Source organism: Zootoca vivipara, chromosome 7, assembly GCF_963506605.1.
Source record: "Zootoca vivipara chromosome 7, rZooViv1.1, whole genome shotgun sequence".
NCBI lineage: Eukaryota > Metazoa > Chordata > Lepidosauria > Squamata > Lacertidae > Zootoca > Zootoca vivipara.
Window position 1 is genome coordinate 50,294,048 of NC_083282.1, and position 14,887 is coordinate 50,308,934.

General features: G+C 43.9%; 1 protein-coding gene across 1 annotated transcript in view; it reads left to right on the plus strand.

Annotated features, from left to right (window-relative positions):
• The window catches only part of MTCH1 (mitochondrial carrier 1), a 51,752-nt gene extending 44,274 nt beyond the window's left edge, over window positions 1-7,478 (plus strand). Inside the window, exon 13 of the mRNA XM_035121425.2 lies at window positions 4,036-7,478. The gene's annotated coding sequence lies outside the window, so the exon portion shown is untranslated. The remainder of the gene's footprint in view (window positions 1-4,035) is intronic.
• The last annotated feature ends 7,409 nt before the right edge of the window (window positions 7,479-14,887 follow it).

Here is a 14,887-nt window from a genome sequence, read left to right on the forward strand (position 1 = left end):
AGACTGGCACAAATTTTCTCTCTGGGAAATGTCCCCGGATCGTTTTGGCAGCGCCTCTCCGGACTGTGACTACACAAAAGCTGAAAGCAGCGTCCTCTTTTAAAAGAGCTATTTTGTTCTTTGTTCCCCACCCCCCACCCCCAGTTTGACAGACTCTCTTAATAAACCAGAGCAGCACCTGAAGCTTTAAGAAACGTCTCCTAAAACATTTTTCGGTTTTGAAGTGAGCTTAGGATTTCACAATGGCTCAAGTTTGTTTGCATTCTAAATTGCTGCCTTAACTACTTTCAGACTTTTCATTTTCTGGCATTGCGAACGCTCAGATTCTAAGACATTTGATCAGATATGCTGGTCATGGACAATGCTGCTTTGATACCAAGCCATAGGGAAAGCACAGCTGTGGCATCTCTCCCGCCCGTCCCCACCCCCACCCCCCAGAAATGTGCATGAAACCAGCATTCAAAGCACCTGATTTCTTGCTATGGATGGTTTTTTTTAAAAAAGAAACAACCATGACATCTTGAGAACCATCCCAGTCTGTACAATGAATAGTCTTTGCAAACCATATTGCTCCCCCCCCCTGCTGTGTTATACTGCTTGAACTTTTTGGCTGTGACCGTGTGGAGGGGGGGGGGAGCAGAGAACAACATTCTGTTTTGGTCTATGCTCTTTCTGGAGATTGGAGCAGATATTTCCTCTAAAATCTACACAGAGAGGGAGGCGGTGATACCAGCATTCTGAGGAGCTCTTGTTTCTGTACAGAATGTTAAACTTTGCCAAATAAAGACCTGTATATTTCTGCGTATAACGTTACTTTTTAACCCAGGAAAATCTTCTCAAACGTCGGGGGTCGTCTTATAGGCCGGGTCGTATTTCTTATACGGCGAGTATATCCCAAACACTATATTTTAACTGGAAAAGTTGGGGGGGGGGGTGTCTTATACACCCAGTCATCTTATACGCCGGAATATATGGTACATTACTTGGGTATTAGGGGTGGGGTTTTGAATTTCCCTTGTCCATACCATGAATTTCTTTCCTGCCAGATGTTCACTATTTTTATCACAACACGCGCGCACACAGTGTTTGGGATTATTCTTGCATTTGCTCTCCTGGACCCCTTCCTCCCTCATCAAGTTGTGTGTGCCTAAAACAAGTAGGAAATAATAATTTTAGAAGGGTGGGCAGGGGACCAGCCTTGTTGCCTGCTTTTCTGGCAATTGGCCATAAAGCAAAACAAAATCACTTTCTTTTAGCTGCTGGATTTGCCTTTTCCCCCACCCCCACCCCGCACAACCATAGTTCCTACCCATCCTGTGCTGTACAAGGTAGCAGCCATCAGAGGAATGGAAATGGAGCTTTTATGTCATAATTTCAAGGTTACAGCAGGTGCATTGCTATAAGGAGGGCATTGCTAGAAGGCAGGGTTGTGGAAGGACAATCTTTCTCAAAAATATTGCAGGGTTGTTCCTGAACATCCACCTTTCATCATTTTTATGTATCTTTTATTTATCCATGCATACTGTTTACTGGAGCACAAGTCCTCTAAGTGGTTTGCAAGACGTTCTAAGAAGTTTATTTAAAATGCTGATTAAAAAATAAACATTAAAAAGAAGCTACATTTAAAAATTAGAATAAAAGCAGTCGTTTTAAAACACTGAAACCACATGTCAGAAAGGTTGGCTTGGTGGAACAATAAAGTTTTTCCCATGCTCCGAAAACATTTTTTTTAGTAAGTCTCTAGCCCTTTTGGAGATCTCATTTAAATAACAATAATGTGGACAAGTATATTCTGTTTACTAGCACAATACTAAGTAAATGCAGTTTTGATTTCCAGTGTTCCAGTGTTCCGTCCAAGGAGTGTAAAGGCATGGAGATAATAAATGCCGAGTGCCTATTAACTATTTAATTTTACTGGGGCTTTAAAAAAAAGATTCAATTAAATACTGTAGACACATTACATTACTTATATTTATGCTTCTGCAGTTTTATGTTGACTTAATTTATGTTCCCTACCCGCCACCGCAAAACGTCTGGCTCTGATCGCAGGTTCAATGCCCTCTTGTGTGTCTTTCGGATGGTCTTATTTAGTTACTTTGTGTTTTCTTCCTCATAACAGCTCTTTTCAACTGCGCTTGCACAGTCTCAGTTAAGGCGGGGTACTTGTTACAGTTGGCGCCTCTGTCCCCTATTGTAATACTAAAAATAGAAAACCAAGTTTCCTGGATCAGCTTCTAGCTGTTGCTATGAGGGGCAATGCAAGTTATTGCGACACTTTGCTTCCCTTGTCGCTCCTTGCTTTATATAACGTTGTCGACTGGGAACTGTAGTCTCCTAGATCTAGAGCATTGCTTGCTGGGAGTGGTAGTCTCACAGCTCCAAAATAAAGGGATTAGGATAGATAATTCTCTAGAATATTAATCCCATATAAATATATAACATATATAAAATTGACCTAGTATTGAGGTTAAGCTTTAAAAATGAGAATGAACAGATGGCAACCCTAAAGAGGATTTGCGCAGCCATTGCTAAAGGTAGATTTGCGCTGCACTTGTGCCATGTTTAATGAGTCATACTTCTTTTTTGAAAGGAAGGAAGGGGGGAAAAGCTCTTTATCACACACAACTTTTTCTCATCCGCAAAACAGGCTATCTTGAATTTGTCTGACAGCAATGTTACACGAACCCTACTTCTTGAACTGGTGAGACCAAGCACAAAGGCCATTCTGCCTGCAGAATATTTCCTGCCTTTCTATAAAAACAAACAAACAAAGAAAAAACAAACACATACTAATGCTCAATGAAGACTAATCCCTGTGGTAACATTTTGGCCAGAAGACAAGTTAATAGAGAAACTTTGTTGTTTTTAGACAATGATTAGCTGGTGGGATGGAAGAGATTGGTGCACCTGGAATAAAAAAATTAACAGGATACCAATATATTGCATGTTCCGAGGCAAGGGGGCTGTGGCCCCCTCACAGGTTATTGGACTCCGTAATGCAGCAACATATGGAAAACCACAGGTTACCATTCATATTAGACTGATACTAACATGGCGCCTAACTTTGGAATGACTTCCCTCAGGAAGCTAGTGTGGGGTCTTCATAGCTCAGCTTTCAGCAAGCGGCAAAGTCTAGGTTTCATTCATTATATGATTTATTAGCTGTTGTTATGTTTTAAATTATGTCTGTATCTCCTTTTGCCTAGGAATTTATCTTGTTTTAGTTGTGAGGAGTGTTGAATGTTTTGCTTTTTAAAGATATCGTTAGCTGGCTTATGGGTCTGTTCCAGTGCTTTTTTTTTCTTTAAAAAAATGTTTAGGGGTACTCTCATTTTGACTCAAGAAGAACCACCATTTTATAGTTCAAATTGGGGGGAATAATTACAGCAAATGGACAAAAGTACAAAGATTCATATGATGTTTAGGGGTATGCGTACCCCTGCATGCCCCCAGAAAAAAGCACTGGTCTGTTCCAACTGTATTTTAATTCATAAATAAATAAGGATGAGGATTATAGTCCTGTCTGCACAGTGATTTTAATTTACCGTTGTTATTTTCATTGCATAACACCCATCAGTAGCCGTCCAGAGTGGCTGGGGAAACGCAGCCAGGTGGGCAGGGTAGAATAGATAGATAGATAGATAGATAGATAGATAGATAGATAGATAGATAGATAGATAGATAGATGATAGATAGATAGAGATAGATAGATAGATAGATAGATAGATAGATAGATAGATAGATAGATAGATAGATGATAGATAGATAGATAGATAGATAGATGATAGATAGATAGATAGATAGATAGATAGATAGATAGATAGATGATAGGTAAAATACCATAGATTCATGCATGTTATGTCTTTTGCTGCATATTGGGTAGTGGGTTTTACATGTGCTTCAAACGACATATCCAATGTTTTTGCCAAACACACAGCTGAACTGGGGGAAGGCAAGCAAAGGAGGAACAGCCTCAAAGTGGTTGCAAGAGGCCCCCACATTGCGCTCATGTTTCTTTGTCTCTTCTTTCTGCAGGCTGCACTTCACCAGCTCCCTCTTCCTGAAGCCTCCAGACCATCGCCGTTCTCCTCTGCCATTGCTTCGCCATCGAGTTTGCCATTCGGGATCATCAACAAAACGATGCTGTCCTTGAGGCTGAGGTAGTAGATTGAATAGTTGTGGAGCCATATTCTCCCTCTGAGCTAACTATACAATCTACTGTCTTTCCTAAGGAGACAGTCAGGTCATCTCACCCTTTCAGATCCACCCTCATCTGCCGTGAAGAATATCGCTTTTGCCCCCTTTGGCACCGGGCCCATGCTCCCACAGCTGCTGGAAATTCTGGGACATCCTCTGTCCTGCCCCGTGGAGGTGAGGTAGTAGGTTGTATAGTTTGTGGGAGGGATTACATCCCAGTTCAGGTGATAACTATACAGTCTATTGCCTTCCTTAAGGAGCAGCAAATCTGCCTTAGGAACAGTTTGATGCACTCAACTTCAGAATGGTTTCTCCTTTCATGACAGGGGGCCCTCATTATGTTCAGGAACTTGTTTCTTACAAAGCACACCATGAGTTTTCCTTTTGAGGGTCCTTCACGTGCTGCTTTCCCTCCTTCCCTTTTCCACAGGAGTGAGTGGAGAACTTTCTTCTGCCCAAAGGTCACATTTCCTTCCGAGGGCCACAAGCCTATAGTGGAATGATGTTAAGACAATTGAGGGTCAGTATTTCCTGGATGATCAACTGCAAATCACCAGTAGATCTAACTGAACTAACTTTCCCTCATTCCTGTCCTACCTGCATGGAAGATAGACAATTCTGGCAGTTTCAATTTCTCTTTTTTCTGGTCTCAAATTCAGTTTCCACATTAGCCAGCAGCCTAGCAGTTGTGCTTTGTACTAGCTGCAGTTTACCAGATCATTGGTAACTGTAGCAAAACTATAACTCTCCAGGAGGGATCACGACTGGCACCCCAATCTTAGCTGATGAAAACTGTTCCATGCCTCTTGGGCCTCTGGCCATAGAGCTTTTCCTCACATCAAGCAGGACACAAGCCGAAGTATATTGTATTTGCCTTACATTTTATGTTATGTTTTAAAATAGGTGAGTTGCGAATTACGGAACTCTTAAAGATTGTATATTGTTCTATGCCTTCATTTTTTGATTCCCCGATGATGCCAAAGGAATAACTAATAGGAAACCAGGAACTACAGTGCTCAGAACCAGGACAGAGGCATACAAATAGAGCACAAGAAACTCTGGCCAACTCTTGTTACATATCACTGTGACTCCTGATTGAAACCTCCTGCTTCAAGTTGCAGTTGAAACAGAGACCTAGGGAGAAGGATTGTTTGGGTCTCCTAATGTTTCTGATCTACAGCTCCCATCATCCCTGATGATTGGCCATGCAGGCTGGGGCTGATGGGAGTTGGAGTCAAATGATACCATGAAGACCACATGTTCACCACAGGCTTAATGCATGGGCAGGATTGTATGGAAGCAAGCAGCCCTTGTGCAAGAACCAACAGCTTGAAGTTTTCCTGGAAACGCATTCATAGCTAGTGAAGGTCTTTGAACATTGGAGAAAAACAGCCAAATCTATGGATCCCCGTTATTAATTGTGCTGCCCTATTTTGTACCAACTGAGGGTTTTTTAATTTTTCCTTCCAAGACAGCACCACAATGAATGCACTGCAACAATCCAGTTAAGTGTGGTAAAATCAGGTTGGCTAACAGCAGTTGCTATGGGTGCCTTTTGCTGATACACATCCAGATCTTGCTGGTGCCACAGACAAGACACTGGACAGGATGGTCTCTTGGTCGGACCCAGCCAGGCCAATCCAGTTTGAATACAGCCACCCATATGACAATAAATTTCTAGGACAAATGCCAAGTGTAATATAAACCTTTGCATTTTTGCATCGCTTGGGGGAGAGGAGGAGGAGGAAGTGAGAGATGTAGGAATTCAGAATGGAGCCTTTTTGAACTTCTCATTGGTTTTGCTGCCGTTGGAGTGCGTGGCCGGCTTTGTGTGCTGTCTGTGGCTAGATCAACACTCGCCTCAGACTTTCTGTAGATACCCAGCACCTTATGCCAACAGTTCAGCTCTTATCAAAGTGACATGGAGCTTGCAGAAGCTGTTTCGTGAGTCATGAAAATCCATAAAGGGACTCTGAGCTTCAGAAGCGGTGACCTACGAACGTAGCACCCTCTCCTGCTAAATGTATGCAAATGGGTAATTCACTGGTGCCGGGCCGCATGCAAGCACCTCACCATTGGTAGTCACCATAGCGAGGGGGGGGGCTGAAACCCCAGCTGCACGCAATCCTGCCTCCCTGGAGCTTCACCCTTCCTATCCGCAGAATGTGTAATTCAGAGACTTGTGAAGCCTCTGACAGAGAGAAGGGAGGGGTAGCTTGGAGCTGGTCCATGAATGCTAACAAAAGGGCTTGTGTTTGACAGCTTCAGCTGCTATAGCAACATGGCTGCAGATAAAGAGTGTTAGCTGTCCCATCCTGCAACTCTCGGGAGAGGCAAGTTTAGGCAAAACGGGAGTCATCAATGCCCACAGCCAGCAGGGCAAGCGAGGGTGGGGCTGCCAGCTCCCTCTCATTTGCCTGCAATCCGCAGTTGCAGGAGGGGTTTGCCGCTTCTGCAGCTCTTGTGCTTGATCTATATAACCTCACTAGATTTTTAAGTAGCTTTTATCACCATCAACCATGAGCCCAGAGGAGACTTTTGAGCGCTTGTTGTGCCATACAGAGGCATTGTAGCAATGTAAGTTTAAGGGTTTCGCCCCTTAACTTAATGTTTTTATTTAAATAAAAATGTCAAAAGTTCCTCTCTCTGCATTTTGGCAGGTTATTGAGTAAACTTTTGGGTTTTGGCATCGCCATTTGACATCCAGTAGCAGGTAGTGCGGTGGATACTTAAAACAATCCAATGAAGGGGGGGGAAAGGTTTTTAGGAAAATTTGAAATGTGCAGAGGGGGGGAGTTGAAATACATACTGGTATTTGGATTTCAAAATCTGACATCAGGATCTAAGATCTGCATTTATAAGTCAAGATTTGGAGTTCGAAAAATGAATATTTTGAAATTCACCGGATTTCACATTTCCCCCCTCAAAATTTCCCTGACTTCTCTAGGCCAAAGCCGAGGAACCTGTAGCCCTCCAGAAGCTTTAGGATCATCCATGGTAACTGGTCATGTTTTCTGGGGCTGAAGCAACAATATTAGGGGGCTTTAGGTTTCCCATCCCTGCTCTAGGTCATGGAGGATTACTGCAATTTGAGACAACCCTGTTTCTCATATTTTAAGACATACCCATAAAATAAGCCATAGCAGGATTTTTAAGCATTCAAGGAATATAAGCCATACCCCGAAAATAAGACATAGTGATAGGCACAGCAGCAATACCGGCCATGGAAGGAGGAGGAGGAAAAATATAAGACATCCCCTGAAAATAAGCCATAGTGTGTTTTTTTGAGGAAAAAATAAATATAAGACATGTCTTATAATATGAGAAACACGGAAGAAGTTAGATGATCTTGAGATGCACCTAATAAAAATGTTCTTCTAGGATGACTCCACAGGTGTTTTTTTTCTTTTATTTGTTTTTAATCTAAGTCAGAGCTAAGCAAGAATGGCCTTGCTCAAGAAGCTGGGATCAGCTGTTCCTACATTGGGGAGCATGACCAGACTCATGGCTCATCTGAAACAAACAATGTGGCACCTGCTTTTCACATTGTCCATCTCAAGTGTTTCAAAATCTTGAAAAGAGCAGTGATCTGACTCCAGAAAAACCACAAGCACCCTTTTAAAAAATGGATCCATGCAACAGCATTTGAACTGTAGTGCAGCCTTCAATAACCTGGTGCCCTCTGGACGTTTTGGACTATAACTCCCATCATGTTGTCTGGGGCTGATGGGAGTTGTAGGGAGAAAGCCAACATTCACCAGTAGAATCTTTGCATGCAAAAGTTCCTGGGCTCAACCCCTGACGCAGGGGTAGGCAACCTAAGGGCCGGGGACCAGATGCGGCCCAATCGCCTTCTCAATCTGGCCTGTGGACGGTCCGGGAATGGTTTACGGGACGGTGGACCGGCTGAAAAAGGTTGCTGACCCCTGTGACGCTTCCAGTGAAAAAAGAACCTCGGGTGGAAGTGCTGAAAAAGACCTTGCCCCCAGGACTTTGAGAGTAAGCCACTGGCTCTACTGAACCAGACAGGCTGATGTTGTGATTAAAGCAGCTTTAATATGCTTCTCTGCTTCAACCCTCTCAGCCTGTATTGACTAGTGTTCTGGTGGTCTTCTTCTTTGGCGATCACTCGTAGCCGAGTAAGATTGTCTTCCATAAACATGGTTTTAACAATGGGTCCGTAAGTGAGTGTGGAGGCCAATTCTGGATCCACACGTCCTTCCACAGTGGGGACATTGGTTTCCAGGCGGGAGTTGATCACGGTGTGGATTTGCCAAGCGTGCCTTCCTCTTAGCACGTTTCTCCCTTGCATCCTGAGTTCGAGTGTCTTCAAAGCCCATAACACCTTTGCTAAAGGCTGTTCTCCAACTGGAGCGCTCGCAGGCCAGGGTTTCCCAGTTGTCAGTGTTTATACTACATTTTTTAAGATTTGCCTTGAGACAGTCTTTAAACCTCTTTTCCACCAGCATTACACTTTCCATTTTTAAGTTCGGAATAGAATACAGTAGTTGCTTTGGAAGACGATCATCAGGCATCCGCACAACATGACCAGTCCAACAAAGTTGATGTTGAAGAATCATTGCTTCAACACTGGTGATCTTTGCTTCTTCCAGTTCACTGATATTAGTTCGCCTGTCTTCCCAAGTGATGTGTAAAAATTTTCAGAGATACCGTTGGTGGAATCTTTCGAGGAGTTGGAGATGGCGTTTATAAGTGGTCCATGTTTCACAAGCATATAGTAAGGTTGGTAGTACAATAGCTTTGTAAACAAGCATTTTGGTTTCCCTGTGAATGTCCCGGTCCTCAAACACTCTGCACTTCAATCGGGAGAAAGCCGCACTCGCAGAGCTCAGGCGATGCTGGATTTCGGCATCAATGTTGGCCCTTGTGGAAAGGTAACTGCCTAGGTAGGAGAAGTGATCAACATTTTCCAATGTTACACCACTGAGTTTGATCTGTGGCCCTGCAGAGGGGTTATTTTGTACTTGTTGGTGCAGCACTTTGGTTTTTTGGATGTTGAGTGATAGGCCAAACTTCTCGTAAGTGTCTGCAAAGATATTTAGGATGGTTTGGAGGTCATCCTCTGAGCGTGCGCACACTACATTGTCATCAGCATACTGAAGCTCTATGACGGAAGTTACGGTAACCTTACTTTTTGCTTTCAGCCTGCTCAGATTGAAGAGCTTTCCATCTGTTCGATATATGATTTCTACTCCAGTGGGGAGTTTCCAGTCGACAAAGTATAGGATCATGGCAATGAAAATAATGAATAGAATTGGGGCAATAACACAACCCTGTTTAACAGCTGATCCCACTGTGAATGGTTCACTTTGAGAACCATTGTTATCTGCAATTGTTGCTCCATATTATCATGGAGGAGCCGAATGATGCTTACAAATTTATCTGGGCAGCCAATTTTCAGAAGGACAGTCCACAGGGCATTGCGATTTACAGTGTCGAAAGCCTTAGGTCAATAAACACATATATATATATATGCCTGGGGTTTCCTTTCAAAATATTGCAGCAGCCTTCCCCAGCCTGGTGCCCTCCAGAGGTTGCTGGCCTACATCTCCAGCACCAGCCACCATGGCCAACGAGTTGAGGTTGACAATATATAAAGAGCCACAGGTTCCCTACCCTTGTTAAAATAGATGTGAAAACATCCAAAATTCTCCTTTTGGCCACATTAGTGGATGATTCAGGGCAGATATAGTAATAATGATGATTTATTGTTACACCCAAATATGGTGTATATATTGAATGGGAAGAGAAAAGCAAAAGGTATTTGAGATATCTTTTAAAAGCCATTAGCTTGTGCCTGATATCTCTTTGGATGTTGTTGTGTAGGGTTGCCATATTTCAAACCGTAAAAATCTGGACAGAAAAGTTGTTGAGCTTTTTAAAGTTTTGCCCAAAAGTTGTTGAGCTTTTGGGGGTGTGTGTGCTTTTTTGAGCTATTTTTATGGAGAAAACGGGGGGGGGAGCACTGCCAACATGGGCTGCCATACGGATTTCCCCAGACACTTTCCTGATTTCCGCTCAGAGACTGCTGCTGACTGCAGCATTCCAGATATGTCCAGGAAATTCTGGATCTATGGCAACCCTATTGCTGCAACTCCAGTTCCCATCATCCCTGGCCACTGGCCATGCCTGGGTCTGATGGGAGTTGGAGCCCAACACATAGTAGGCCACAAGTCCCGTCCCGTCCCCCGTTTTAATCACTGTATTGGTGATGCCTAGCAGACCATTAACCAGTCATCACCAGTAGCAGTCATGCAAGTGTGCAATAGCTCTACAGAATAAAAAAGGGGGGAAGGCAAAGGTAGCCTATGTATTTGTAATCCACGTGTCCAAATTTGCATGTTGAACGCATCTGTTCAGCATTCAACTAAAGCACACATGGCAGACTGATCATTTCAGCACATGCCATACTCACAGCACAACCCACTTTTAGGTGTGTGCGTGTGTTGTTTAATGGTTATTACAGAAGAGAAGGATCAGTAGGTCTTAAATCCTATTATCCCAACAGTTTGAATTAACCATCAAGATTACACTCCTTTCAGCTTGCGGGAGCACAAGTGTGAGATGGCATTACTTTTGATTTGATGCTTAAATACAAGTGAGTTTCCTGATTAATTAAAGAAGTTAAAGTCTCTGTAGATCCGTGCCAGAAACAGGCTTGGTGTCTGTTCGGTGCTGCTCAAGAGTATGTGTTGCTTTTCCTCTTCCTTTTAAAAACCGTCAACCTTCATCAGTGCCATCTACTGGCTAGAAGTTAGAACAGCGGGTGGGAATATGTGACCTCAAAAAACCTTCGCTCGTCATTATGCAACTGGTGCATTACTGTGCAGATATTAGTGAAAGAAGCACTACTTTAATGGAAAATTAACCAGACTCTAAACTCAGGAAATGCCCATTTGGGGCATGGTTTTGCTGAAATGCCATGCAAACCATAATGACACAAGAGTGCACAAGTTGTGTTAGCATTCAACACCGTTGTTCGATGCAATTTAGAGTGCGCCGATGCCACAGTTTCACTATTGTTTAAGCATTATAATAACCACTGAAATTTCCCTAACTTTGTAGCTTTTGCACTTCTGCAACAGTAATTACTTAGAATCATAGAATCATAGAGTTGGAAGAGACCACAAGGGCCATCCAGTCCAACCCCCTGCTGAGCAGGAAACACCATCAAAGCATTCCTGACAGATAGCTGTCAAGCCTCCGCTTAAAGACCTCCATCCACCACACTCCTTGGCAGCAAATTCCCCTGTCAAACAGCTCTTACTAATGTTTCTAATGTTTAGGTGGAATCTTCTTTCTTGTAGTTTGAATCCATTGCTCCGTGCCCACTTCTCTGGAGCAGCAGAAAACAACCTTTCTCCCTCCTCTATATGACATCCTTTTATATATTTGAACATGGCTATCATATCACCCCTTAACCTTCTCTTCTCCAGGCTAAACATACACAGCTCCCTAAGCCGTTCCTCATAAGGCATCGTTTCCAGGCCTTTGATAATTTTGGTTGCCCTCTTCTGGACACGTTCCAGCTTGTCCGTATCCTTCTTGAACTGTGGTGCCCAGAACTGGACACAGTACTCCAGGTGAGGTCTGACCAGTGGTACAGTTACTTCCCTTGATCTAGATGCTATACTCCTTCTTCTCGTGTAAAGTTCAGCCAAAACTAAGAAACACACTTTATACTTTGAGTGGCAGCACGATCCTCTGCGTGTTTACTAAGAAGCAAGTCCCACTGTGTTTAATGAGACTTATTCCCATATACAGTAAGTGTGAACAGGATTTCTGACTTCTTCCTTTCTGCTTGGGTGCAGAATAGGATTAAGTGTTCATGCATTCCTTACCTCTCAACTGATCAAATGATGGAAAGATGGTCCCAAGTCTATATTTTTCAGTAAGGAAATCCTGACTATCCCATTTCTCTGAGGCCAGGATGCTAGTTCATGTGGGAAAGGCTACATAGCATCCATTGATCTGTGGCCTATACACCTGTTGAGTCACTTGCCCTAGTAGACGAGCTACTCTCCCCTTCTCAGGTGCCTTCAGCAGGGCAGGCAACTCCACTTGCTCCCTAGTTCAAACCCTCCTTTTCAAAACGGCTCTAGCAATGTATCCGCAAGAGAATCTAGCAACCACCCAGCAAAAACAGTGCATTTTCCAGACCAATGGTTTTTAGAAGAACATTTATTATTATTAGCAGGATTTTCCAGGTGCATTAAAAGACACCCCCCACAATGTTACTTCATTGCGCCATTTCAAAATTCATCCCGTCTTCACAACTCTTGTTAGCAAAGAACACCACATTTGCTGACCTCCATTTCAAGTAGCACCTTCAACTGCATCTTAGCTAGGCCAGCTGTGGCTTGTCATGATGAGGTTAGTATATGCAAGGACCATTCAGCAATACAGAAGGGGGAAAGAATGCCTGGATGTGGCATGCAATGAACCTAATTGTCCAGCAATTTGGTCTCCGTTCTTCATTGGCTAGAGCCAGTATCATCTGGTTTGACAAGGTGTGCGGTTGGCCTCTCACTTTAAATATATCCCTAATTTGAGAAATCCATCTAAAATACTGCAGCCGCCCCACAAGGTGTTTTGGGAACCAACACACCTTGTTTTGCTGGGTGGCATGGAATGTGGCCAACAGGCAAGGCAAAACTGATGAGCTGATCTCTGCCAGACCTGTATGAAAGAACTGGGGTGTGCAATGTTTCAGTTATTCCTTCAAACTAGGAGTCAGCCATTGCTAAGAGAAGGGACCTCACCCATGATCCTCCAGATGTCGTGGACTACAGCTTGCCACATCTCTGAACATCAGCCATACTGGCTGGGATTGGGGGGAGTTGTGGGACCACAGGTTCCCCAAGCCTGCCTTGCTAGGTCTTCCTTAGATACAACTGGAAAGGGCCAGCTCCACCTGGATACTGGAGAACTTTGCCTTATTTCTCTCAGATTGGAGACAGTGGTACAGTTCACTGCCTGCAGAATTGCAGGAAAGCAGTGAACTGATGTAGTCTTTGTCTCTTGGTCTCTCACTCCTATGAACCAGGCCATGATCGCAGATCCTTGGAGGTGGTGTGGCCCCAACTGCCTCGTTCCATCAGCACTAGGATTCTTACTTTCCCGCTCTTCTCCCCATGCATGTCCCACACCCTCCTCAAAACTGCTGCGGAGGGTCCGGAGAAGCCCCAGAACAGGGGGCACACAGGTAGAAGAGGGGGTGAAATCCCATTATGCAAGTGGAAATCCTTGTGCTAACAGGATGAGGACATTAGCACTACACTGGATTCCACCCAGGGAAGTAGCAAAGATGCAGTGAACTGGGCACAAATTCTGATGTACAAGTTCGAATCCTGCAAAGTTTACTACGTTGCCTGGGGCTGATGGGAGTTGGAGTCCAGCGACATCTGAAAATTCACAGGTTCACCACCTCTGCTTTAAGGAGCTGCAAATACTGTGGGCCAGACTAAGCAAAGACTGGCTCCGGTAGCTATGTCAGCCTAAGTTGCTCTCCGTACCCCTGTAGCTATGCACACCTTTAGGTAGGATGCAGAGTCGCAGTTCTAAGCCCAGTTACTCAGAAAGTGAGCTCAGTTGAAATGAGTGGAATAGTCACCCAACCAAACATGCATACTATAGCATTCCAGTATTGTCAAGTAGTTTCAGGTTGAACTTGGTGACAAGTTGAAGGCATATTCACATACCTGGCTGAGATGCTAGTCCAGGCATCCCCAAACTGCGGCCCTCCAGATGTTTTGGCCTACAACTCCCATGATCCCTAGCTAACAGGACCAGTGGTTGGGGAAGATGGGAATTGTAGTCCAAAACATCTGGAGGGCCGCAGTTTGGGGATGCCTGTGCTAGTCAGTTATCAAGCAATATACTTTTGCGTATTGTACAACAGTCACATGATACGAAAGCTCAGTCACTTATTAGCTGAGCTCCAAGAGGCATATCACACCATCGTGTTTCATCCAGTTGTAGCAACTGATAAAAATGGCTTTGTGAATCAGACTCATACAAATGATCTCTCCTCCTTCATTTACACACCCACAAAGAACCATACAATCACACCTGAAGCTAGATGCCAAGAAGTAAGAGCTCTGTTAGAATGGACTCTCCAGGCCTTTTTATTGAGAGGGACCTTAGAGTACATGACATGCTTTGCATGCAGAAAATTTCAGGCTGTATCCTGGCATCTCCTCTCTTTTCCTTTTTTTAAAGAATCAGTTAGCAGGTGATAGGAAATACTTCTGTCTGCGGACCATTGCCAGTCACAATTCTGGGCAAGGTGACTTGACCTGATAAAGGGCAGCTTCCTATGTTTCTAATCTAACCAGAATGGCCACAGTGGTCAGGGGGAGCAAGAAAGAGGGGGAGACTTTCACCTTTGTCTTTCACGCACCCCAAACACAGCAAGATAAAGAAACAAATCACAAGTAGCATAGGAGAATGGAAATCGGGAGCAAATATTCTTATGAGGCAGCCATCAAAGGAGAAGGCTTATCAGAACAGGGGTACTCAATCATGGAAAACAGAAAGGCAAAAAAGGGCTGCTGCCTGAAGGTGTGGGCTGCTCAGAATCTTTCCTGGGTGGGTCTGTCAGCAGATCTCTGGTATCTTTGGCACCTGGTTGTGCTTTGAAAAAACACAAGAGGGGGGCCAGCTGAAG